A 26,442-nucleotide genomic window follows, 5' to 3' on the forward strand; every position below is an offset into this window, starting at 1 on the left:
CATTTAGGTCAGAAGGCAGAATGAAGACATTTAAAGGACTAAAAGAAAAAAACTATCAACTGAGAATTATACATTAAGAATATTATCCTTCAAAAATAAAGGAGAAAGTAAGGCATTTCTAGATAAACTAAAACTGAGAAATCACCAGTAGCATACCTGCACTATAAGAAATGCTAAAAGACTCCTTCAGCCTGAAATGAAAAAATACTAAACAACTTGGCTCCACATGAAGAAATATAAAACACTGCTACAGATAACTATCTAATTGAATGTAAAAGAGAGTATAAAATATGCAAAATTTTTTAACTTTTAAAATCTTTTAATTAAAAATATTTTTATTTCAAACTCTTTAATCTGATTTAAAAGACAACTCCATAAAGCAACAATTATAAACTTGTTGATGGGCTTATATGTGTGCATATATCTACATATAGATGTAGATATATAGATATATACATAATTTGACAATAACAGTACAAAAGAGGAGGGAGAGAATGGAGCTCTACTGGGGCCTAGTTTCAGTGCACTATTGAAATTAAGTTAGCATCAATTCTACCTAGATTATTTTAAGCTGAGAAGTTAATTATAATCCTCAAGACAACCATTAAGAAAATAACTTTTTTTGGATGGCTAAAATTTTGTTGAGAATTTTTGCATCTATATTCATCAAAGATATTGGCCTATAGTTTTCTTTTTTGGTGGTATCTTTGTCTGGTTTTGGAATTAGGGTGATGGTGGTATCATAGAATGTCTTTGGGAGTGTTCCTTCTTCTTCAATCTTTTGAAAAAGTTTAAGGAGGATGGGTATAAGTTCCTCTTTGTATGTTTGGTAGAATTCACCCGTGAAGCCATCTGGTCCTAGACTTTTATTTGTAGGGAGTGTTTTTAATGACATATTCAATTTCATTTCTAGTGATCGGTCTGTTCAGTTGATCTATTTCAAGAAGATTCAGTTTTGGCAGGCTGTAAGTCTCTAGAAAGTTGAGATGTGGTATATATACACAATGGAATACTACTCAGCCATAAAAAGAACAAATTAATGCCATTTTCAGCAACATGGATGGAACTAGAGAATCTCATACTGAGTGAAGTACATCAGAAAGAGAAAGGCAAATACCATATGATATCACTTATATCTGAAATCTAATATACGGCACAAATGAACCTTTCTACAGAAAAGAAAATCATGGACTTTCGGATAGACTTGTGGTTGCTAAGGGGGGGAGAGGGAGTGGGGTGGTTGGAGAGCTTGGGGTTAATAGATACAAACTATTGCCTTTGGAATGGATTAGCAATGAGATCCTGCTGTGTAGTACTGGGAACTATGTCTGGTCACTTATGATGGAGCACGATAATGTGCGAAAATAGAATGTGTACATGTATGTGTAACTGGGTCACCATGCTGTACAATAGGAAAAAAATGTATTGGGGAAATAACTATTAAAAATTAATAATGAAAAAAGAAAATAACTTTTTAAAATATAGTGGAAGAAAAGAGGAAATTAAAATACTACACTAGAAAGTATATAACACAAAAGAAGGCAGAAATAGGAAAATAAAGGAATAAAATCACAGGATATATAGAAAATAAATCACAAAATGACAGCCATAAATCCTACTTTATAAGTAATTTCATTAAATTTAAAAATACTAAATATTCCAGGGAGTTCGCATCATGGTTCAAGGGTTAACGAATCTGACTAGGAACCATGGGGTTGCAGGTTCAATCCCTGGCCTTGCTCAGTGAGTTAAGGATCCGGCGTTGCCCTGAGCTGTGGTGTAGGTCGCAGACACAGTTCGGATCCTGAGTTGCTGTGGCTCTGGCATAGGCCGGCGGCTACAGCTCTGATTTGACCTCTAGCCTGGGAACCTTCATGTGCCTCAGGAGTGGCCCAAGAAATGGAAAAAGACCAAAAAAAAAAAAAATACTAAATATTCTAATCAAAAGACAGATTGATGGAACGGATATAAAAACATGATTCAACCTACATGGGAAAAGAATCTGAGAAAGAATGCATATATGTATATGTATAGCTGAATCACTTTTCTGTACACCTGAAATTAATACAACACTGTAAATCAACATACTCCAATAACATTTTTTAAATTTAATTTTAATTTAATTTTATTTATTTATTTTTGTTTTTTAGGGCCACACCCGTGGCATATGGAGGTTCCCAGGCTAGGGGTCAAATCAGAGTTATAGCTGCCAGCGTACTCCACAGCCACAGCAATGCCAGATCCTTAACGCAATGCGGGAGGCCTGGGATCAAACCTGCAACCTCGTGGTTACTAGTCGGATTCGTTTCTGCTGTGCCACCACAGCAACTCCTCCAATAAAACCTTTTTTTTTTTTTTTTTTTTTTTTTTTTTTAGGGCCACTCCCTCGGCATATGGAGGGTCCCAGGCTAGGGGTCTAATCAGAGCTATAGCTACCAGCCTATACCAGAGCCACAGCAACACGGGATCCGAGCCAAGTCTGCAACCTACACCATAGCTCACGGCAACGCCAGATCGTTAACCCACTGAGCAAGGCCAGGGATTGAACCCGCAACCTCATGGTTCTTAGTTGGATTCATTAACCACTGCATCACGGCAGGAACTCTGAATAACATCTTTTAAAAAATAAAATAAATATGTATGCGAGGGCTAGGTTAATTAAAAGGGAGGAATCCTTTCACAATGTATATGTATATCAAATTATCACAACATACAATTTAGATATCTTACAATTTTGTCAGTTATACTTCAGAAGGCTGATTTTTGTTCCTTCAAAAATCTTTACTGCTTCCATTTGGTCCAAGTGTGGGAGAGGGCTCCAGGGTGGTTAAGACGCTGCCTAGTGGCTGCAAAGAGGGGCTTCAGGCAGAAACCTTAACAGCAGAAGGGTTCGCCAAAAGGCCACTGGGCTCCAGAAGCTCCTCACGTTGCCTGAGGATGAATCTTTCAAAGAGATACTTGCCCACCCCAGCCTGGAAATCAGCCAGCCTGCGGAAGTTTGTCAGGTGGTCGCCTCTCTTCTTGATGAGCTGCACCTGCTCATCCGAGAAGTGGCTCTTCAGGAAGTCACAGAGGTAGGGGGCTGCACGGGCAGAACCAAGGGCATGCAGATCCAAAAGGACCTGGTTCAGGTTCTTCATGAAAATGGCAGCTTCCATAGCATCCTGGGTCTTACCCGACTCATTTTGAGATGGCCTCTGCTTGTCCTGGAAGAGGATGTGGCTGCCACATTAGTTTTGCATTTTCAAGAGACGCTTGGTATTCTTGCACTTCTCCTTGGCCAATTTGTGAAAAAAGTGGCCAGTACCCTCCAGAGCCACATCCTCGCATTTGAAATAGAAGCCCAGAGAGAGGTAGGTGAAAGAGGCCCACAGGTACATGTTGACTAGGTGGTGACCTTCACCTTCAGTGGAATAATTCTGACAAATCTGAAAGTTCCTGGATGCTCAGCAAAAAGGGGTTAAGCCCCCAAAATGGTATTGGCTTGTCCTGGAGGCCGAGGATAGCTGAGTGGCTTATTCCCAAGGTTGTGACTGGAAAAAAAGGTTGGAGGGTGGTCGGAAGTTGGAGCAAGGAGCATCCCCATGTCTGCTCCATCCAAACACTGTTGAAGCAAAAGACAGATCTGCAGGCCCACCAAGCACACTGCTTGAATTTTTTTAATGATAAAAAAACATGATCCAACAATATGCTATCTATAAGAGACACATTTTAAAGTCACCAATAGGTTGGAAGAAAAAAAAAAAAAGGAAAGACATGTACTAGGTAAAACATAGTAAAAGAAAAATGAAGTGGCTATACTAATATCAGACAAAATAGACTTTCAGAGATAAATTATTCTTAGACACAAAAAAGAACACTTCATACTGACAAAAGCGTCAATCCATCAAGTAAATATAACATTTAAGAAACACATGTGTAAGTAACAGCTGAGCCCCCAAATAGCAAAAACTGACAGAATCAAAGGGGGAAAATAGGCAACTCAATAATAATAATTGGAAATTTCACCACCCCCACTTTCTGTAATGGATAGAACAAGATAGATGATCAACAAGGAAAAATAAATCTTGAACAGCACCAAAACCAAACTAGACCCAACACATCTGTGGAACATTTGCACCCAACATAGCAGATACACCCTCTTTTAAAGTGCACGTGGAACATTCTTCAGGATAAAACATATATTAGTTCACAAAACAAGCCCTCAATAAACTTTTAAAGTATAAAAATCATACTAAGTATGTTCTCCAACCACAATGGAATTAAATTAGAAATCAGTACGAGAAGGAAATTTGGGGAATTCACAAATACATGGAATTTAAAAAAACAAAAAACAAAACACTCCTGGAGTTCCCTTCATGGCACAGGGGAAACGAATCCAACTAGGAACCATGAGGCTTCGGGTTCCATCCCTGGCCTCACTCAGTGGGTTAAGGATCCAGCATTGCTGGGAGCTGTGGTGTAGGTCACAGATATGGCTCGGATCTGACATTGCTATGGCTGTGGCGTAGGCCAGCAGTGACAGCTCCAATTAGACCCCTAGCCTGGGAACCTCCATGTGCCACGGTCGCGGCCCTAAAAAAAGACAAAAGACAAAAGAAAAAAAAACCCAAGAAACTCCTAAACCTAAATAAGTACCAGAACAAAGAAGAAATCATAAGAACATTAGACAATATTATGAGTGAGATAAAAAGCAGAACATAGGACTAAATGCAGCTAAAGCAGTGCTTTGAAGGAAATTTATAATTGTGAACATGCATTTTAAAAGATGAAAAGACTCAAATTTATAGCCTAACCTTCCCCTTAACAAGTTAAAGAGAACACTAAACACAAAGCAAGAAAAAGGAAAAAATAAAGATTAGAGTGTAAATTAATGAAATGGAGAATAGGAAAACAATAGAGAAAAATTAACAGAACTGCAAGTTGTTTCTTAGCAGAGATCAATAAAATTGACAAACCTTTGGCTAAACACCAAGGGGAAAAAAGGGAGAAGACTCGAATTACTAAAACTTGGGATGAAAAGATATCGCCAATAATCTTACAGAAATAAAAGGATTATAAGGGAATACTATGAGGAATATATGCCAACAAATTAAATAACCTAGATGAAATGGAAAAAATCCTATCAAAGACCAAACTACTGAAACTGACTCAAGAACATACAGAAAATCTCAGTAAAACTGTAATAAGTAAAGAGATTGTATTTTATTTTTTTGCTTTTTAGGGCCACACCTGTGGCATACGGCAGTTCCTTGGCTAGGAGTCGAATCAGAGCTGCAGCTGCTGGCCTGCACCACAGCATCTTTGACCTATACCACAGCTCACAGCAATGCCAGATCCTTAACCCACTGAAGAAAGGCCAGATCAAACCCACATCCACATGAATACTAGTCGGGTTCGTTACCACTGAGCTGCAAGAGGAACTTCCAAGAGATTGAATGTGAAAACTTCCTTTCAAGAAGAGCCCAGGTCCAGGAGGAAGGTCCAGGAGGAAGGACTGATATCAGTGTTGTCCATTGCTATATCTCTAGTCCTGAAAACAGGGTCTAGCATGTAGTAGGTACTCAATAAATATTTGTTGAACTTGGGTGAGGGCATGAATGCAAGACAAAAGACTCCATGGCTTTTCATAAGGTGTATCATTTTCCTAACAAATGACACAACTACAGGTAAAGTTTTGCACACAGTGCGTATAAATACTACAGCTGGAAATCTGACAACATTTTTCAAAGTCAAAGAAATAAAAATGTGCTTTTGGTTTGCAGAGGCTAGCCAGTGCCTCAGAAGAAAGGAAGGGGCTGCCACAATGACACTGTGAAGGCTCATAGGAAACCATCCAGCAAGCAAATCACTGGGGATTGTAACACCTGAAGCTGTTGCCCACCTTCCTCTCATATAGGGTCCTTCAAGTTGTTTTGACTACCACACCCAGTAAAAAGCACATTTTATTTTTTCTTTTATTTATTTTTAAATTTTATTTTTATTAAAGTATAGCTGATTTACAGTGTTTCTATACAGCATAGTGACCCAGTCACACATACACATCCTTTTTCTCATACTATCTTCCATCATGTTCTATCCCAAGAGATTGGATATAGTTCCCTGTGCTGTACCATTGCTTATCCATTCTAAATGTAATAGTTTGCATCTACTAACCCCAAACTCCCAGTCCATCCCACTCCATCCCCCTGAACAACCCCAAGACTGTTCTCTATGTCTGTGAGTGTTTCACTTTTGTAGTTAGGGTCTTTTGTGACATATTTTAGGTTGTGCATATGAGTGATATCATATGGTGTTTGCATTTCTCTTTCTGACTTGCTGCACTTAGTATGAGACTCTCTAGTTGCATCCATGTTGCTGCAAATGGCATTATTTCATTCTTTTTTATTGCTAAGTAGTTTCTATTGTATACATGCATAGCATCTTCTTAACCCATTTATCTATCATTGGACATTTAGGTTGTTTCCATATCTTGGCTATTGTGAATAGAGCTGCAATTAACATGGGGTGCGTGTATCTTTTTGAATTGTAGTTTTGTCTGACTATGTGCCCAGGAGTGGGCTTGCTGAATCATATGGTACTTATATATTTAGTTAGTTAGTTAATTTGTTTGTTTTTTGCTTTTTAAGGACACATTTGGAAGTTCCCAGGCTAGAGGTCAAATCAGAGCTGCAGCGGCCGCCCTAGGCAACAGGCACAGAAACTCGGGATCCAAGCTACGTCTTCAACTACACCACAGCCCATGGGAACACTGGATTTTTAACCCACTGAATGGGGCCAGGGATCGAACCCACATCCTCATGGATACTAGTCAGGTTCGTTACTGCTGAGCCACAACAGGAACTCCAATATTAATTTTCTGAGGTACCTCCATGCTGTTTTCCATAATGGTTGTATCAATTTACATTACCACCAACAGGTGGGCTCCCTTTTCTCCGCACCCTCGCTAGCATTTGTTATTTGTAAACTTATTAATTATGTATATTCTGGCCAGTGTGAGGTACCTCATAGCAATTTTGATTTGTATTTCTCCAATAATTAGTGATAAGTACATTTAAAAAAATTTTTTTAGGAGTTCCCTCTGTAGCTTAGTGGGTTAAGGACCCAACATTGTCTCTTTGAGGATGCAGGTTCAATCCCTGGCCTTGCTCAGTCAGTTAAGGATCCAGCATTACCACAAGCTGCAGTGTAGTCTACAGATGCTGGGTGGATCTGGTGTTGCAGTAGCTGGGGCATAGGCTTCAGCTGCAACTCCAATTTAGCCCCTAGCCTGGGAACTTTCATATGCTGCAGGTGCGGCTGTTAAAAATTTTTTTTTCCTGGACCCAGCCTTCTGGGAGCCCTCCATCCTGCTGCTCCAATGTGCACAGATTTGCTCTCTGGCCTTATGATATTCTCTTCATTCCTCATCTGTGTTGGGTCCCATGGGTTCTGGACCTCATATCTTCTGTCTTGGTTTACTTCCTTGTTTTGGTGGATAATATCTTTTAATAACTTCCTGAGGAAGAATACATGAGACCTAGATATTTGGAGACCTTGCATACCTGAAAAGTCATGATCCTACCATCATTTTGATTTATTATTTGATAGAATATAGAATTCTAGGTTTCAACCTAATTTGACTCAAATTTAAGTCATTGCTGCGTTGTCTTCCACTGTTGCTTTTGAGAAATCCTTTGTACTCTGTCCATTGTTTGCTTGCTTGATTTTCCCACTCTTTGGAAGCTTACAGATCTTCTGTTCATCCCACTGCTCTTACAGTTCATAATGATTTCTTTGGAGTGGGTCTCTGGTCAGTAACTAAGGCCCTTTCAATAGAAAACTGTGTGTTCTTCAGTTCTGGGAAATTTTCTTATATCATTTCTTTGATGTTCTCCTCTCCACTTTTTTTTTCTCTTGACTCTTTCTGGAACTAACTAACTCCTTATTAGCTGAATGTCCGGTGTCCTTTTTGAATCCTTATTGTCTTCTTTTATCTCTTAGATGTTGTTTTTTCTGCTTTGTTTATTCTTCTTTCTGGGAAATTTCTTCAACTTTACCTCTCAAACCTTTTATTGACTTTTAAATTTTTGCTATTACATTTTTATTGACGTATAGTTGGTTTATAACGCTGTTAGTTCCTAGTGCACAGCAAAGTGATTCACTTATACATATATATTCTTTTTTAGATTATTTTTATATGTATTACAAAATACTGAATATAGTTCCCTTGCTATAAAGTAGGACCTTGTGGTTTATTTTATATACAGTAATGTGTATCTCTTAATCCCAGAGTCCTAATTTATCCCTCCTTCCTTTCCCTTTGGTAACCATAGGTTTGTTTTCTATGTCTGTGAGTCTGTGTTTTTTGTTTTGAAAATAAGTTCATTTGTGTCATATTTTAGCTTCCACACATAAGTGATACATTATGATATTTGTCTTTGAATTACCTCACTTAGTATGGTAATCTCTAGGTCCATCCATTTTGCGGCAAATGGCACTATTTCATTCTTTTTATTCTGAATAATATTCCATTATATATATACATTTATATATCACGATGTCTTATTCATCTGTTGATGGACACTTAGGTTGCCTCCATGTCTTAGTGATTATAAATAGTGCTGTAGTGAACATAGGAGTGCATGTATCTTTTTAAATTATGGTTTTCTCTGGGTAGATAGATGCCTAGGAGTGGGATTGCAGGATCATGTGGTAGTTCTATTTTTAGTTTCTTAAGGAACTCATACTATTTCTCCATAGTGGGTTACCAATTTACATTCCCACCTACAGTGTAGCAGGGTTCCCTTTTCTCGACACCCTTTCAGCATTTATTATTTGTAGACTCTTTGATGATGACCATTCCAGCTGGTGTGAGGTGATACCTCATTGTAGTTTCGATGGCACTTCTCTAATAATTAATGATGTTGAGCATCTTTTCATGTGCCTGTTGGCCATCTGTATATCTTCTTTGGAGAAATGTCAATTTAGATCTTCTACCAATTTTTTTGATTGGGTTGTTTGTTCTTATATTGAAAACTGTATGTGCTGTTTGTATATTTTGGAAATTAATCCCTGTTGATTGCATAACTTGCAAATATCTTCTCCCAGTCTGTATGTTGTCTTTTTTTGTTTTTTTCAGTTTCGCCCTTAGTTTTTTTAAAATAAATTTCCAGTGGAACTGGTCTTCAATAGAGCAGGCAAGCAGGCACCTGGGAGGGAGGCCTGTCTTTTTGTTTTTTTAATGGTTTCCTTTGCTGTACAAAAGCTAATGTTTAATTAGATCCTATTTATTTATTTTTGCTTTTATTTCTTTTGCCATAGGAAACTGACCTAAAAAAACACTGCCGCTATTTATGACAGAACATTTTACCTGTGTTCTCTTCTAGGAGTTTTATGGTGCCATGTCTTACGATTTAAGTCATTATTGCTATTATATTTTTAATATCTAAGAACTTTTTCTTGTTTTGATTGATCGATCAGATATGTATGTGTACGTGTGTGTGTGTGTGTATGTGTATGTTATCTCATGTGTGCAATATCTTTTAAATATCTCTCTGGGATATTAATTACAATTTATTCTCCCCATTTCCTGTTCATCTGTTGCTTTTGTCTCTTAAGGTCTTATTGGAAGCTTTGCTCAAATATTTGGTCTTCCTTGTCATTCATATTCAAGAGTGAGTCACTAAATCCTGATGGGATGAGGTTCCTTTACTGGTGGCCCTCATTAGAGGGCAATCTTTATCACTGTAGGTCCTTCTCCCCCACAACAAAAAGTTGTAATCTATAGCTCTCTCCTTCTCCTTGACAATGCCATTTATCCAGAAAAGGAGCCTCTAAGGAGAGGAAAGGGAGTGTGAGAAAGCTTAAGAGTTCATGTCAGAGCAGGAAGTAAATAAGTAATTGAAATGAGAAACAACAATATTTGAATGTTACTTAGAAATAGAGGGGTAATACCTTTAAAAAAAAAGCTAAAAATTCAGTGGCTACCCTTGGGGGTGGGATGGGACAGAGTGCTTTTGGAGTTGTTTCCTTAAGCTTTTAACAATATTGTATGTCTGTTACTGTGATTGAAAGATTTTAAGGATGTTTATACTTTCCAATGAGTTTTTCTAAAAAAATCGGATCATATGACTCTCTACCTAAAATCCTTCCAGTGTCTTTCCATTCTGCTTAGAATAACCTTCAGACACTTGTCTATGGCCTAGGAGGCCCCACCGGCTCAGTGACAGCCCATGCTATGACCTCATCTCCTGTCGCTCTCCTTCTCACTTTCTAGAGTTTTTGCTTTGCCAACTCCTTCTTATCCATCCAATATCATCTCCCCAGATCTGCCTTCTCTGAGTGCCCAGCTTAAATGTTTCCCTTACATTCTATTTCAGTAGGGAAGCCCATCTATTTCCTTCGTATCACAAAATTATCACAATCTATAATTCTCTCTATAAATTTTTTAAAATTCTGTTTAAAGATTATATTTTAAGATTATATTTAAAATGTATTTAAAGATTATTATCTCTCCCACCAAAGTGTAAGTGCAGTGAACTCAAGGTGGTTTGTCTAATAGGACACTCTTCTCCATAAAATATACTAGGTCCCCAAAGGGCTCCATCCTTATTGTGATTTAAACCAGATTTAAACCTATCCTATATCCACATTCAGGAGAAATATTATCTTGGTTCTGAGTTACACCAGAGGCCAAAAAAAAGAGCGGGGGGATGCCCATAAAGATCTATCGCTCCCACCAATGTGCAGCCCAGAGCACACAGGTGATCTGAAGTAATTAAGGTGTGTATTTGGTTTAAAGCCACAGGATGGTGTTCTTGACAGGAATACAATTTCTTTTAGAATACATCTCTGTACTGAGACTTTAAAAATCCCCACAAATGATTTTTCCAGAGAAATTAGCAGTTCATACAAATGTTTGTTTACATTGCAAGGAAACAAGTTACCGTAAGTGAGAACTACAGTAACAACAGCTAGTAAAGACAAGCACAATGCCTTCAGAAATTGGAATTAATACATACAATTGATAAAGTAACTGTGTTAAAGAAAATAAAATTTTAGAAATGTGTGAAGAAAACTATAAGAACTACATAATTTATATAATCCCAAAGTATTTCTCCACACATTACTTGTACATTACAAAGGGCCAAAAAAATATATCTTTACAGTGGCAAAATGTGTCGGTCACCTTAACTAAATGATCAAAGTTAACCTCATCAGGAGTTCCCATAGTGGAGAAGCGGAAATGACTCTGACTAGGAACCATAAGGTTGCGAGTTCAATCCCTGGCCTCACTCAGTGGGTTAAGGATCCGGCGTTGCCATGAGCTGTGGTGTTGGTTGCAGATGCAGCTCAGATCTGGCATTGCTGTGGCTCTGGTGTAGGCCGATAGCTGTAGCTCCAATTAGACACCTAGCCTGGGAACCTCCATATTGCACAGGTGCGGTCCTCAAAAGACAAAAAAAAGTTAACCTCATTAATCATGAGACAAATTTATATCATGTGCCTTCTTATATGGTGGAATGAATTCCTGCCAAAAATATGTAGGGATTCTCACATTCACTAGGATGGCTACCATAAAAAAAAAAAAAAAAAAAAAAAAAGCAGAAGAGAACAAATGTCAATAAGGACATGGAGAAATTGGAAATTGAAATCATTGCATTGGTAGGAATGTAAAATGGTATAGCTGCTTGGAAAACAGTATGGCAGTTTTTAACTCAAAAAGTTAAAAATAGGATTACCATAATATCCAGTGCTTCAACTTCTTTGTATAGACCCAAAAGCCTTGAAAGCAGAGTCTTAAAGAGATGTTTGTTTACCTATGTTTACAGCAGCATTATACACGATAGTTAAAACGTGGAAGGAACCTATGTCCATCAATGGATAAATGGATAAGCAAAATATGGTATATACATACAATGGAATAATTATTCAGCCTTAAAAAGGAAGGAAATACTGACATAGTGGTGGATGTACTTTGAGGACATCCTTATTTGAGAAATAAGCTAGTCACAAAAAGATAGGAGTTCCCACTGTGGCTCAATGGTATTGGGTCTTGGGAGCACTGGGACGTAGGTTCCATCCCCAGCCTGGTATAGTGGGTTAAGGATCCAGCATTGCCGCATCTTTGGATTAGGTTGAGACTGCACCTCAGATGTGATCCCTGGACCGGGAGTTCCATATGCTGCAGGGTGGCCAAAATTGAAGGAAAAAAAAGAAAGACAGATACAGTATGATTCCACTTACATGAAGCACTTAGAGTAATCAAAATCAGAGAGTCAGAAAGTGGAATGGTGGTTGCCAGTGCTGGAGGCAAGAGTCATTGTTTAATGGGTATAGAATTTCAGTTTTACAAGATTAAATGGGTTCTAGAGATGGACAGGGAGATGGCTGCACACATAATGAGTGTATTTAACACTGCTGAACTGTACACTTAAAAATGGTTAAGATGGGAGTTCCTGCTGTGGCACAATGGGATCTGTGGCATCTTGAAAGCACTGCGATGCAGGATTAATCCCTGGCCCAGCATAGTGGGTTAGGAATCCTGTGGCAGCTGCGACACAGCTGTGGTTTAGATCTGATTCCTGGCCAGAGAACTCCATGTGCCACAGGGTGGCCAAAAAATTTAAAAAAAAAAATGGTTAAGATGGTAAATTTTATGTTATGTGTATTTACCACTATTAAAATTTGGAGGAAGAATGCAGGACTTGATTCATGAAGTGATATTCTACAAAACAATGGACCTGTACTATTCAAAATTGTCACTGTTGGAGTTCCCGTTGTGGCGCAGTGGTTAATGAATCCAACTAGGAACCATGAGGTTGCGGGTTCGATCCCTGCCCTTGCTCAGTGGGTTAAGGATCTGGCGTTGCCGTGAGCTGTGGTGTAGGTCGCAGACGCGGCTTGGATCCCACGTTGCTGTGGCTCTGGCATAGATAGGCTGGCGGCTATGGCTCCGATTTGACCCCTAGCCTGGGAACCTCCATATGCCACAGGGGCGGCCCAAGAAATAGCAAAAAAACAAAAAACAAACAAACAAACAAAATTGTCAGTGTTAACAAAAACAAAGATGGACCACAGAATTGATCCAGATTTAAGGAGACAAAAGAAGTAAAAATGAAGTAAAAATAAATTACTTTGAAATATAGTACTGGGATAATTGTCAAAATTTGAATATGAACTATATATTAGATAATAGTATCAACTAATGTTAAATTTTCTTAATTTGATAATAAAAATTTTATAATAAAAGTAATAAAATGACATTATGGAAAAACAACTAAATAAAACTTGTAAAAACAAGAAATTAAAAATTGAAATAAAAACAAGTGGATGAGTTTAACAGATGATCACAGAGAGCTAAAGAGTAAACTAGAAGTGGCACAGAGACAAAAGATGGGAAATATGAAATAGATATTAAAAGACTTGAAAGTTGCAGTGAGATGATCTAAAGTGAGTAGAGCACTGAAGGAGGGGCAAGGGAGAAAGGGGGTGAGATGCAATATTCAGAGAAGTGTTTAAGAGTATATTCTGAAACTGATGACAGGCCCAATTCACAGATTCAGGAAGCCCAGTGAATCCCATGCAGAATAAATAAATAGAAATACACACCAAAGTACCCCATAGTGAAATTGCATAACCCTAAAGAAAAAGAGAATATCTTACAATAAGTCAGAAAAGAAGGAAAGTTTACATTTAAAGAAACACCAGTTAAACTGACACTGGTCTCTCCAACAGCAGTAATGGAAGCCAGAAGCCGGTGGAAGAATATTCAGTGTACTGACATAAAAGGACAGTCACAGTAGAATTCTACAGTCACTGAAAATATCTTTTAAGAATGATGGTGAGACAAAGACATTCTCAGTCAAACAAAATGAGTTTATCCCCCCAGCAGACTCTCAATGGAGAAAATTTCATATGATATATGTTTGTCAGAAGGAAAGTTTTCCTTGATGGTAGGTTTGAGAAACAAGGGACGAAGAGTTAAAAAGTGGTTAATATGTAGATGAATGTAAGCTAATATTGATTAATAGCAGTAATTATTAATAATTAATAATAATGATAAATTATTAAAAACAATAGTTATGTCTTAAAAGGTAGAGTAGTTAAAATACATGGAAAAATAATTTGTAAGTTGGGAAGTGTTCTAAATTTCTTTTATTATGCAGGAGGATTTATTTAGACTTTATTAAGTAAGGATATTATAACTTACAGGACAACTACTAAAAGCAATGAACATGATGCATAACTTCTAAACTACTTAGAGGGGACAATATCAGAATAACTAAAATACTCAGCAAATCCAATACAAAGTAAGAAAGGAGAAAAAACATGCAACAGATATGATGAGCTGATGAGTTGAAAGCACAAAATATGTTTGCAGATTTAAACCCAAATATGTATACAGTGTGATTGTGCATTTAGGAATGGTGTGATGTCATGGCATTATAATGTAGTACTAATTACATTTTATGTAAATGAATTAAATGCTCCAGTTAAAAAACAAAGATTTTTATATGTGATAAAGACAAAGTCTACCTCTATGCTATTTACAAGAAGCATATCTTAGAAATATAATATGATGATTAAAGATACAGAAAAGTTGACTGTTAAATGATTAAATAAGACATACCAACACATTTTAAACCAAAGAAAATTTGTGTAGCTATATTAAGGAAAAATTATCTTTGAAGAAAATAAAATTATGAGAGTAAAGAAGATCAATTTATTTTGATAAAAGGTTCCATTTGCTGGAACTATATGACAATTTAAAATTTGTATATTCCCAATACATACCTTCAAGATATGTAAAGCAACCAATGACAGAACTTCAAAGAGATCTATGAACTTCAAAGAGATCAAAGAACTTCAAAGGCAGATCTATAAGCATGGATGGAATGTTGTTTTTGGTACTAACTAAATCTTAGTTATTAATAGAAAAAGCAAACAAAGCATGAATAAACACATGAAAAGATTTGAATAAGATAGTAAAATTAACATAGTGTGATCTCCACCTAACTACTGCAGAATATATATTCACACATATAGAACATTTAGTAAATGTAAGTGAACCATAAAGCAAGTCTCAATCTATTTCAAATATGACCATATAGAGCATGTTCTTGGATTATAAGGCAAACTATGTCAGCAAAAATTCAAATGAGAAAAATCTAACCCAGCTGTTAGAGACCTAAAACAATCATACATCAAAACAAAGTTATAAAATATTACAAAATGTTTTGAACAGAACAATAAGAAAATAATTCATATTCAAACTTACGAATGTAGTACAGAAAGGGAAACTCACAACCTCAAAATGTTCAGATAGTCTGAAATTTAATTAATTAAACATCCATAGGAAGAAGTTAATTTTCTTCTTGCTATACCAGCAGTAAGAAAATAATAAAGATAAAAGGATAAACTTACAAATAGAAAACAATTACATGACAGTGATGATCATCAGAGACAAAGTTGCTTTTTGAGTTTAGTAAATTAAAACATCTCTGTCGTGAGTGACCAAGGAGCTAAGAAGGCACAAATAACCAATATCCAGAAGCAAAAAAGGAGACATACTTGGAGATGTTACAAATATTACAAAGGCAATGCAAGATTAACATGATCCTCAATAAATGTGGGGGTGGGGAGAAGAACACAAATAAAAGAAAAGGATAAACATGAAATATTTACATCAATACACTTGAAAAATTCGAACAAAATGGAAAGAATTTTAAAAACCATATAACAAAAATTTTATTTGAGAAGAAATAGGAAATCTGTAATTGTGGTATCCACAAATTCCATTTTGCCTAGAACAGTTCCAGTTTATACCTCTTATAAATTAATATCCATTAATTACTTTAATAACCCTTTTAATTATCAAAAGTGTTCCATTTTGGAGGATAAGCCATATGTTCATCCTTCCTACTTAGAAGAATAATTAGAGAAACAAAATCCATGTCCAAAATGTTCCTGCTGGAAGATTTCCAGGACCAAATTTACCAGCAACTTCTACCAAATATTCATGAAAGAAATCCTTTTAATCTGAAACTCTTTCAGAAAGAAAAAGAGGACACACCAACTTTTGAGAATAATATAAAATCTGGCAAAGACAGTGCATGAAAAGAAAATTAGGGGCACTCTTACTGATAGACACAGGTACAAAAATCCTAATCCAAATTTCTGCAAACTAAATCCAGCAGTATATAAAAGGATAATACGTCATGACCAAATTTGTTATATCCCAGGAATTCAAAGTTGTTTTACATTAGAAAATGAATTAATATAATCTACCATGTATATATTAAAGAAGAAAAATAACATCTCAGTAAATATTAGAAAAAGCATTTGATAAAATTCAACATATATTCATGATTTCAAAAAATGATTCTCAAGAGTTCCTGTCGTGGCCCAGTGGTTAACGAATCCGACTAGGAACCATGAGGTTGCGGGTTCGATCCCTGGCCTTGCTCAGTGGGTTAAGGATCTGGTGTTGCCATGAGCTGTGGCATAGGTCACAGACGTGGCTCGGATCTGGTGTCGCTGGGTCTCTGGTGTAGGCCGGCGGCTACAGCTCTGATTAGACCCCTAGCCTGGGAACCTCCATATGCCGTGGGAGCGGCCCTAGAAAAGGCAAAAAGACCAAAAAAAAAAAAAAAAAAAAAAGAAAGAAAGAAAAAGAAATTATTCTGAAAGTGAGAATGAAAGGATGAAAGGGAGCTTCTTTGATGAAAGTTTCCTTTAAAAATCATACAACAAATAGAATTTCCACATAGGGTAGTGAGTTAAGAATCCTACTGCAGGGACTTGGATCACTGTAGGAGCTACAGGTTCTTTCCCTGGTCTGGCACAGTGGATTAAAGGATCCGGTGTTGCCATAGCTGTGGTATAGGTTGCAGCTGTGGCTCAGATTTAGTCCCTGGCCAAACTTGCATGTATTCCAGGTGCTGCCATAAATTTTTTAAAAATTAAAAAAAAGCAAATATTCTTAATGGTAATATTTCAAGATCAGGACAAGAATTTCTACTGTTATCACCTCTCTTTGACATTGTAGTGGTGGTCCTAGACCATAAAGTAAGAAAGCAAAAAGAAAAAAAACTGTGCAAGAGCTAAAAAGAACAAAACTGTTACTATAATATAATATTTTTATATAATAGATAATTCAAAATAAAAGTAGATACATTTGATTAGAATTCATAAGAGAGATGAACAAGTTTGCCAGATACAAAAAATCAGTAGCATTTCTATACACTAGCAGCAAAAAATTGCAAAATGATAAAGAAAAAGAGATACTATTTACAATAGTACCAAAAAGATATGACATACCTAGCAAGGAAATCTAACAAAGGATGTTATGGAGAAAATTATGAAATTTTATTGCAAGTTATCAAAGAAGATATAAATAGAGAAATATAACAGACTTATGAATTGGAAGATTGAATATTATATTCAGTTTTCCCGAAGTTAATATATGAATTGAGTGTAACCACAATAAAAATACTAGTTTAAGTTGCTATTGAACTTGGCAAACATTCTGAAATTTATATGGAATAGAAAGAGAGGAGTTCCCGTCGTGGCGCAGTGGTTAACGAATCCGACTAGGAACCATGAGGTTGCGGGTTCGGTCCCTGCCCTTGCTCAGTGGGTTAACCATCCGGCGTTGCGTGTAGGTTGCAGACGCGGCTCGGATCCCGCGTTGCTGTGGCTCTGGCATAGGCCAGTGGTTACAGCTCCGATTCAACCCCTAGCCTGGGAACCTCCATGTGCCGCGGGAGCGGCCCAAGAAATAGCAACAACAACAACAATAGACAAAAAGACAAAAGACCAAAAAAAAAAAAAAAAAAAAAAAAAAACGAAAGAGACCCAGAAAACTGAAACAAAGACGTGGGAATATTTTCAGATGTCAATATTTAAGACAACACCATGACAATTAAGAAGCTGTAGTACTGGCTCAGGGTTATATGAACAAATCAAGGGGCCAGAGGGAGCACACTGAAATACACGTATGCATATTTGGACACTTGAGAGAGGATAGAGTTGGCCTTGTATGTAGTGACAAAAGGATGGATTGTTCATTAACTGGTGTTGGAACAACTAAGATTTCATATGAGAAAAACCCTGAATATGGTCCTATATCTTGCATTACACACAAAAGTCAGCTATAAACAAATACATGTGAAAAGCAAGACCATAGTAGTTTCAGTAGATATATAGGAGGATATCTTCAAGACCTGGGAGTAAAGAAGGATTTCTTAAATATTATGTAAAAAGCATTTAGCAATAAAGAAAAAGATTAATAAGGAAGACAGCATTAAGATGAAGGGCATCATCTTCCACATCATCAAAAGCCCCAAGACTAGAAAAAGATACTTGCAATGAATATAAGTGACTAAGGACTCGTACCAATCGTATATAAATAGGAGTTCCTGCTGTGGCGTATTCAGGGGATGGGCAGCATCTCTGCAGCCCCAGGACACAGGTTCTATTCCCAGCTGGCACAGTGGGTTAAAGGATTGGCATTGCTGCAGCTTCCACATAGGTTGCAACTGCCACTCAGATCTGATCTCCAGCAGGGGAACTCCATATGCCCCGTGGTGGAAAAAAAAAGAAGAAAAAAAAGAATATATAAATAAAGAATATTTAAATGCCTACCAGTGAGAAAAAAGCAGATAACTCAATAGAAAAATGCACAAAGGATTTGAACAGGCAGCTGTTCAAAAGGAGGAATTCCAAACGCATAATAAACATATCAAAAGTGTCTAGTCTACTTTGTATTCATAGAAATGTACCTAAAAAACACAGTGAGACCCCCTACAATCCTATCAGACCAGCTAAAATTATAAAATCTAAAATAAGTTTGGGAGAGGCTGAGGAGACTATTTACATACACAATAGCAGGAAAAATTGTCTCTGTGTTATAAAAACAGCAGTTAAATGTATTGGAAGAAGCAGGTGGTTCTGGGGAGCACTGTGATGCACACCTGTGCACTTCCTGTGCTTGTGGGTTTGAAGAGCAGCACAGTCAGTTCTGGCTCTTGTCAGTCTCAGGGGTGAATTGTTCAGCTACCACCTAGTGGAAGTAACAGCTGTCATATTGCTTTAATAGTTTCCTTCCACTAACATGAGGTGAGGAACTTCTTCCACAGGAATGCTCGAAAGTTGGCAAAACTTCTAATGGCATCCTTCAGTTTTGACCTCTAGCAGCCCTTATTCAGATGAATTACATAGAAAACAGAAAGAAGGAATGATCAATCACATTCCTCTCTCTCAAGGAAATGTACCACTTTCTTTCTTTTGTCTTTTTGCCGTTTCTTGGGCCACTCCGGCCTATGCCAGAGCCACAGCAACATGGGATCTGAGCCGACTCTGCAAGCTACACCACAGCTCATAGCAACACCGGATCCTTAACCCACTGAGAAAAGCCAGGGATCGAACCTGCAACCCCATGGTTCCTAGTCGGATTCATTAAACACTGAGCCACGATGGGAACTCCGGAAATGTACCACTTTCTTCTTCTCTTCTATAGTCTGACATTTCCTCCCCAAGCTTGTTCCATTTAAACCCTGCACACCTCACCTTCTTCAGGAAGTTCTCCTAAACTGATGTTTTATTGCCTGCTGTCCTCTGATCCTTTTCCCTTTCCATCCTGTGTTACTATTGGACATGTCTTAGCTCCTTCAGTGGACTGTGACTTTGTGGAAGACAAGATCCTTGTCTGATCCTTTTTTGAGTTCTCTACAGAGAACTTTCCCAGTTTCTTACATATAGTAGGTAGTTAGTAAATGTTTGTCTGATGAGTGAATTGCTCTTCAGTTTTCTAAGTAATGAACGTGAGAGTTTTAGAGGAGAGCAGGTACATTCAGGGTGGTATGGCTGTAGACCATGCAGATTTTAGGATGTATCAATTAGGAATAGTCTTGGCACTAGTACTGAGAACCTGTTATAGTGACTCGAACAAATGAAAACTTTTTTTCCTCTCATGTGAAAAAGAAATTGGTCTGTCTGTCTGGAGTTGCTGAGGTGGTTCCACAAAGTCCTGAGAGACCCAGGCACTTTTAAATTTCTGCTGTGCATTCTTTAGCATGTTCCACCTTCATAGTCACAAGATTGCTGCCAGAGCTCCAGCCAGTACGTCTGCATATCAGGAAAATAGAAAGGGAAATACAAGGTGGCAAACAGGATCTTCTCTCATCCAAGTCAGGCCTCCTATAAAAAAAGTTTCAGGAAACACTAACCAAAGACTTCTATTTAAATTTTAAAGAATATTCCCTTAACTGCAAGGGAGGTTGGGAAGTTAAGTTTCTTTTTTTCTTTTTGTCTTTTTTTTGCCTTTTCTAGGGCCCTTCCTGCAGCATATGGAGGTCCCCAGGCTAGGGGTCTAATCAGAGCTGTTGCCGCTGGCCTACGCCAGAGCCACAGCAACGAGGGATCCAAGCCTCATCTGCAACCTACACCAGAGCTCATGGCAACACCGGGTCCTTAACCCATTGATCAAGGCCAGGGATCGAACCTACAACCTTATGGTTCCTAGTCGGATTCGTTAACCACTGAGCCACGATGGGAACTCCGGGAAGTTAAGTTTCTCAGCTTGGCGCACTGACCCTCTGAACAAAGTCTGAGTTATATTACTAAGGAGAAAAAGGAAATAATATATGGGGTAAACCACCTGCAATCTTTGCCATAAAGATTCTTAATCATTCATTAGTAACTGTTATTTTTTTCCCCACAAGTGTTTTTTATTTCATCAAGATTTTCAAATTTCTCTTCAAAGTCTATAGGTGAGTTATTGAAATTTATCCAGACTTTAGCTTTCACATCCAGGGTTTCAGTATAATAAATCCACTTGATACTCTTCCCTCATTAAATGAACTTCATTTGTTTGTCCTCTATCTCTAAATAGGTACGAACATCTGGTGTTTTTCTGCTTTTGATTGAAAGCCACTGTTGGCATCATCTGACTAATCAAGAGATGGGAAGGGACAGGGTCAGGAATGGATTAGTGTCACAAATCACCTGGTAATTTAAAACCCTTGGTTATAACACTTGCTCCCCACAATGAAATATCCATTGCAGGATTTTGATAAAATTATGTTATATTAAACATCAGTAATTGGAAAATAAGAGTATGAGTCTAATTGATGTTATGGATAAGAAGTATTACATTTCAAAAAGACAGAGAGGGAGTTCCCGTCGTGGCGCAGTGGTTAACGAATCCGACTAGGAACCATGAGGTTGCGGGTTCAGTCCCTGGCCTTGCTCAGTGGGTTAACGATCCGGCATTGCCGTGAGCTGTGGTGTAGGTTGCAGACGCGGCTCGGATCCTGCGTTGCTGTGGTTTGGCGTAGGCCTGTGGCTACAGCTCCGATTGGACCCCTAGCCTGGGAACCTTCATATGCCGTGGGAGCAGCCCAAGAAATAGCAAAAAGACAAAAAAAAAAAAAAAAAAAAAAAAAAAAAAAGACAGAGAGGCAGTTAAAGAAACATTTCTTGTATGCTTATTCTTCGCCTACCATTTCATTACTTTAAATTTCTTCTAAAGTAATTTGGATGACTGAGGTACTAGTGACTAAAGATTATAATCAATCTATTTACTATCCATTTCATTCAGTCAGCAATTGTCAAATACAAACCAATAGCCAAGCACCGGGCTAGTTTCTAGGGATTTAAACAAGGATTTTTTTTTTTGGCCATGCCTACAGCATGCAGAAGTTCCCAGGCCAAGAACAGAACCTGAGTCACAACAGCAACTGGAGGCAGTGACAATACCAGATTCTTAACCCATTAGGCCACCAGGGAACTCCTTAAATGAGAATTGTTGAATGTAGACATTTCAGAGATAAAGATATGTTGAAAGGCTATAGTGGACAGCAGAAAACTGAGATGAGTAGTCTGAAATCAGCTTTCATAGACTAATACTCTCAGAAAGACTGCCAGAATATTAATAGCAGAAACTAAGCTTTGAGGAGTGCAGCAGAATCTGACTAGTATCCATGAGGATTCAGGTTCAATCCAGTGTTGCCATGAGCTGTGGTGTGGGTCACAGTTGTGGCTTGGATCCCATGTTGCTGTGACTGTGGCATAGGCCAGCAGCTATAGCTCTGATTTGACCCCTAGCACCATGGCACCATGATGTGCCATGAATGCGCCCCTAAAAAAAAACCAAAAAACTAAGCTTTGATATATTTTTTTTTGTCTTTTCTAGGACCACTCCCGTGGCATATGGAGGTTCCCAGGCTAGGGGTCTAATTGGAGCTGTAGCCACAGGCCTACGCCAGGGCCACAGCAACGCAGGATCCGAGCTGCATCTGCGACCTACACCACAGCTCACAGCAACACCAGATCCTTAACCCACTGAGCAAGGCCAGGGATCAAACCTGCAACCTCATGGTTCCTAGTTAGATTTGTTAACCACTGTGCCACGATGGGAACTCCATTTTTTTTTTTTCTCAGCTTTGATATTTTGTAATTCTCTTTTAGCCACACAAAAATTAGAAATTCTCAGAAGGCTTAGGCATAGATTGTTAATATGAGGTTTTGACATACAAATTAGACTATCTTAGTGAATAAAGAAAAGAAATACAAGTTGCTTATAGGCACAATATAGAAATGTTATCATAAATTGTCAACTGTTTGAAAGATAAAAGATTTTAATAGATTACAGCTGAGTGAGTGGCTAACTATTCCATCAGAATCTTTTTATATTTAGTTCAGGAGTTTACACAAGAGTTAGAAAAAATGAAATTTAAAACCAAGATCTGGAAAGCACTCATTACATTAAGGGCAGGTCATTCTGGGGAGACAACCACTGGATTGTCAAAAACTGAAATAGGTGGAGTTCCCATCGTGGCTTAGTGGTTAACGAATCCGACTAGGAACGATGAGGTTGCGGGTTCCATCCTTGGCCTTGTTCAGTGGGTTGGGGATCTGGCATTGCTGTTAGCTGTGGTGTGGGTCGCAGACACGGCTTGGATCTGGCATTGCTGTAGCTGTGGTGTAGGCCGGCAGCTACAGCTTTGATTGGATCCCTAGCCTTGGAATCTCCATGTGCCACAGGTGCAGCCATAGAAAAGACAAAAAGACAAAAAAAAAAAAAAAATTTGAAATAGGTTAATTTTGTTTACTAATTGGTCAAATCTCAGCTGAAAGTCATGGATTTAGAAACTGCTGATGCCAGGCAGACAAAATCTGCACATAAGAAGGTGTCTAATTCAGAGCTGCTGGGGATTCTGTACCCCATAGGTTTCCAGTACGTTTCACTTGGAGCTCAGGCCACTGTCCTGAGCTTTTAACCTTGGAACATCACTTGTCTGATGTGCTTGTTTTGTTCCTATTAGATGAATAATTTATAATCTCTAAAATTCAGTGTACTCTTATGTAAGTTGTGTTTAAATATAACCATTATGATGTTCTGTACATAACATACCCTGTTAATTTTCTTAATGATTTTTGAAAGGCTTAAAAGGATTTATCTACAAAATTTATAAGGCTGATTTAGTAGATTGAAAAGAGTGGCTTAAATGCTTAGGAAGATTTTGTTTCTTACATTTGTAATCCTCCCTTAGTGTATTTGAAATGTTTGAGAGAGTCAATTATGTTAAAATTGTACTTTGAAGAGTTCCCACTGTGGCACAGTGAATTGAGAATCTGACTGTAGCAGCTTGGATCACTGACGAGGCCTTAGTTCAATCCCCAGCCCAATGCAGTGGGTTAAAAGATCTGGTGCTACCACAGCTTTGGGATAGGTAATAGCTATGGCTCAGATTCAATCCTTAGTCCAGGAACTTCCGTATGCCATGAAAAAAATTTTTTAATTAAAAAAATTATACTTTGAAATAGCCAAGGGAATTTGATTAATGTTAAATATGTAAATATGTTACATGTATAAATTAACTGAAGAAACTCAAGGGAAAATAATTGTTCTTATTTTTGATTAAAATTATAAAATTTGTAAATAAAATAACAGCTGTTAGTTAAACTTAAATGTTTAAGGAAAACAAGATTTTTACCTTTGTAGTTATATAATATAATATGGATTAAAACAAATAATTATAAGGATTTCTTTTTATGCACAAAAGCCCAAATAGATTGGTAAAAGCCTCAACTTGGAGTTAACAAAAGCAGGAGTAGACTGCAGGTAGAAGTTGTGGGTCAATCATTAGGGTATTTGAAGAAAGATCCACATTCCTAGCAGTAGGGTCAGTGAGACTCCACAGCTCACACATTGGTTCAAAGTGAAAAAGATGAAAAAAGGTATTCCATGCAAGTGGAAACTAAAAGAGGTAAAGGGTAGCTATACTTATATCAGACAATAAACTGGACATCTACATGCAAAAGAATGAAATTAGAACACTCTCTAATACCATACAGAAGAATAAACTCAAAATGGATTTAAAACCTAAATGTAAGGCTGGATACTATAAAACACCTAGGGGAAAACATGGGCAAAACACTCTGACATAAACTGAAGAAATATCTTTTCAGATACATCTCCTAGAGTAATGGAAATAAAAACAAAAATAAACAAATGAAACCTGATTAAACTTACTTTTGCATGGCAAAGAAAACTATAAACAAAACAAAGAGGCCATCTAAAGAATGGGAGAAAATATTTGCAAATGGTGTTTTGGCATTAATCTTAAAAAAAAAAACAGTCAAAAAACAGGCAGATCTAAATAGACTTTTCTCTGAAGAAAATATACAGACGATCAATAGGCACATGAAAAGATGCTCAATATCTCTAATTATTAGAGAAATTCTAATCAAAACTACAAGACATCACCTCACACCAGTCAGAATGGCCATCATCAAAAAGTCTACAAATAATAAATTCTGGAGCAGCTGTGGAGAGAAAGGAACCCTCCTACACTGTTGGTGGGAAAGCAAATTGGTATAACCACTATGGAGAACAGTATGGAAGTTCCTTAAAAAACTGAAAATAGAGTTACCATATGATCCAGCAATCCTACTTCTAGGCATATATGTGGATAAAAACATAGTTTGAAAAGAAACATACACCCAAATATTCAAAGCAGCATTATTTACAATAGCTAAGACATGGAAGCAACCTAAGTGTTCACTGACAGATGAATAAAGAAGATGTAGTATGCATACACATGGAATATTACTCAGCCATAAAAAAGAATGAAATAATGCTATTTGCAGCAACTAGGATGGACCTAGAGATTATAATACTAAGTGAAATAAGCCAGTCATAGAAAGACAGCTATCATATGATATTGCTTATATGTGGAATCTAAAAAAAAAGGATACAAATAAACTTATTTACAAACAGAAATAGACTCACAGACACAGAAAACAAATTTATGGTTACCAAAAGGGAGGGGGGGAGAGTGACAAATTAGGAGATTGGGATTAAAATACCCATACCACTATATATAAAATAGATAACCAATAAGGACCTAATGTATAGCACAGGGAAATACACTCAACATCTTGTAATAACTTATAATGGGGAATTCCCGTCATGACTCAATGGTTACCAAACCCCAACTGGAATCCACTAGGACATGGGTTTGATACCTGGCCTTGCTCAGTGGGTTGAGGATCTGGCATTGCCATGAGCTCTGGTGTGGGTGACAGATGTGGCTCAGATCCAGTGTTTCTGTGACTGTGGTGTAGGTTGGCAGCTGCAGCTCCAATTCGACCCCAGCCTGGGAACCTCCATGTGCCATGGGTGTGACCTTAAAAAGACCAAAACAAAACAAAACAAAAAAAACTTATAATGAAAGAGAATGTTAAAAAATGAATATATTTACATATATATGTATAACCAAATTACTATACAACTGAAACTAACACAACATTGTAAAATCAAATAATTTAAATATTTTTTAAAAAATAAGATATATGGGGCAGCTATATTTAGATAAAATAGATATTAACTCAAAAACTATAACGAGAGACAGTTGTTATATAATGATAAAGGAGTCAATGCATCAAGAGAGTGTAACAATCATATATACATGCACCCAACATCAGAATACCTTAATATATTAAGCAAATGTTAATAGATCTGAAGGAAGAAATAGGCAACAATACAATAATTAGAGGTGACTTCACTGCTGTACTTTAAACAATGGATAGAGCATTCAGATAGAAAATCAATAAGGAAACATTGAATTTGAGCTATACTTTATATGAAATGAAACAATAGACAACTATAGAATATTCCATTCAACAACAGAATACACGTTCTTTTCAATTGCATAAGAAATATTCTATAGGATAGATCATAGGAGAGATCGCAAAACAAGTCTTAGGAAGTTTAAGAAAAATCCTACTGTATCTTTTTCAGCCATAATGGTATCAATAACAAGAGGAAAATTGGAAAATTCACAAATATGTGGCAGTTAAACAATACAATTGAACAACCCATGGGAGAAAGAAGAAATCAAAAAATATACTGAGAAGTTCCTGTCGTGGCTCAGTGGTAACAAACCTAAC

At 37.3% G+C, this 26,442-nt stretch overlaps 1 pseudogene; it reads right to left on the bottom strand.

Moving 5' to 3' along the window:
- The window catches only part of LOC100739120, an 80,876-nt pseudogene continuing 57,055 nt past the window's right edge, over positions 2,622-26,442 (bottom strand).

The sequence above is a fragment of the Sus scrofa genome, chromosome 1 (genome assembly GCF_000003025.6).
Source record: "Sus scrofa isolate TJ Tabasco breed Duroc chromosome 1, Sscrofa11.1, whole genome shotgun sequence".
Classification (NCBI taxonomy): Eukaryota; Metazoa; Chordata; class Mammalia; order Artiodactyla; family Suidae; genus Sus; species Sus scrofa.